Raw genomic sequence first — 2,549 nt, forward strand, 5'->3', positions numbered from 1 at the left:
TACTCTGTATATAGTACTCTGTATCTAGTACTCTGTATGCAGTACTCCGTATGCAGTACTTTGTATATAGTACTCTGTATGTAGTACTCTGTATGCAGTACTCTGTATGCAGTACTCTGTATGCAGTACTCTGTAATGTAGTACTTTGTATGTAGTACTCTGTATATAGTACTCTGTATCTAGTACTCTGTATGCAGTACTCCGTATGCAGTACTTTGTATGTAGTACTCTGTATGTAGTACTCTGTATGCAGTACTCTGTAATGTAGTACTTTGTATGTAGTACTCTGTATATAGTACTCTGTATATAGTACTCTGTATCTAGTATTCTGTATGCAGTACTCCGTATGCAGTACTTTGTATGTAGTACTCTGTATGTAGTACTCTGTATGCAGTACTCTGTAATGTAGTACTCTGTATGTAGTACTCTGTATGTAGTACTTTGTATGTAGTACTCTGTATGTATTACTTTGTATGTAGTACTCTGTATATAGTACTCTGTATCTAGTACTCTGTATGTAGTACTCTGTATGCAGTACTCTGTATGCAGTACTCCGTATGCAGTACTTTGTATGTAGTACTCTGTATGTAGTACTCTGTATGCAGTACTCTGTAATGTAGTACTTTGTATGCAGTACTCTGTATGTAGTACTTTGTAAGTAGTACTCTGTATGTAGTACTCTGTATGCAGTACTCTGTATGCAGTACTTTGTAAGTAGTACTTTGTAAGTAGTACTCTGTATGCAGTACTCTGTATGTAATACTTTGTATGTAGTACTCTGTATGTAGTACTCTGTATGCAGTACTCTGTATGTAGTACTCTGTATGTAGTACTCTATGTAGTACTTTGTAAGTAGTACGCACTGAGTTGTGTGATGGGTCAGAAGTTTGTGGGCGTGTTCGTCAGTGCAGAAATGTTCAGACATTCAGCTGTTTGACTCTTCAAACACTAAATTAGTCAAATGGCCAAAAACTCCTGGATGGACATCGTGCACACATCGTGCACACATCGTGCACACATAGTGCACACATCGTGCACACATCGTACACACATTGTGCACACATCATGCACACATCGTGCACGGAGGAGTCTGTGTAGTCTCAATCTGAACAAATGTCCGTAAACTTTCTTTTGTTCTTCTCATAACTTCTGATCTGCTCAAGATCGTTTTACCAGAACTTCATGCATCATCACTGTGTTGTACACTTTTCATCCTCCCAGCTCCAAGGTCAAGGTCACAAAGGTCAAATGTTGAACAAGGTCTTTGCTTGCCTAGGCCTTGGCTGCAGATCACAGTATGATAGTTTGTTGATGGGTGTATGCGGTGCTCCTGGATGGAATGTTTTGATTCTGGCTGTCGACTCGTCCTCCTTCACCGAGACGTGCCGCCTCAGCCCCCGGTGTCCGAGCCAGGAGAGTAAACACGGTGAGAGGCGGCTGGTCATGTGACTGTCATCTGTAGCTCATGAATGAAGTCAGCAGGTGGTTCCTGGTTCAGCTGCGACATGATAACTCTTCTGATAACCACTGAGTCCCTCAACAGACATGGAGTTTAAAAAAAGTATTTCTGTGAGTTTCTAGAAAAGTTTCTAAGTGGAGCCATGTGTGGTGTTGCAGCGAGGTCATTATCCCAAACAGAAATGATGTCTCGTGTGAGAGCGGGCGCATTCACACTCCGATGACTAAACGCAGAGTTTAACCAAGCAGGCCTTGAAATAGCAGCACGTTTGAATTTATCGTGGGAACGTTGTTTGTGCTCTGTGTTTAAGTGTGCACCCTGCTCTCATTTATTTCTAACATCTCATCATGGCTCCTGTGAATCTGAACATGTGTGCTGGTTGTCAGTGTTCTTTCAATAGTGACTTTCTGAGAGTTCATGTAATATTTCACTAACAGACGGACAAATAAGAGCTGGCGTTTACATTATTACCCGCCTTTCATGGCATCGGGTGATAATACGATAAATAACACTTTGGCCGTAAACGCTGGAGTTCGTTTAGGAAAAGATGTTTGATGCACGGTGGTGCAGTTGGTAGAGCTGCTGCCTCTCAGCGAGCTGGTCCCAGGTTCAAATCCCGGTCCTGGTGCCTTTCTGGGTGGAGTTTGCATGTTCTCTCCGTGCTGCGTTGGTTTTCTCCGGGTGCTCCAGTTTCCTCCAACAGACCAAAAACATGCATGTTAGGCTGACTGGTAACTCTAAATTGTCCCTAGGTGAGAGAGTGAATGGTTGTTTGTCTCTATGTGTCCCTGTGATGTACTGGAGACATGTCCAGGTGTCCCCCGCCCCTCGCACAGTGATTGCTGGACATGGGCACCGGCGGACCCCCGTGACCCAAAATGGAAGAAGTGGGTTAAAGATGATGGATGTTTGATGCATCAAACAAGGCTCCTGATAGAATCATTTATTAACGTGAAGTTTGGGGCTTTTGTTCTTCTGAGATCTCTGCTCAGAAACATGTTGTGATGACCGGTGCTGAACCGTGACTGTAAGAACCGTGACTGTAAGAACCGTGACTGTAAGAACCGTGACTGTACGAACCGTGACTGTA

The sequence above is a fragment of the Nematolebias whitei genome, chromosome 10 (assembly GCF_014905685.2).
Source record: "Nematolebias whitei isolate Nwh7 chromosome 10, NemWhi1, whole genome shotgun sequence".
Classification (NCBI taxonomy): Eukaryota; Metazoa; Chordata; class Actinopteri; order Cyprinodontiformes; family Rivulidae; genus Nematolebias; species Nematolebias whitei.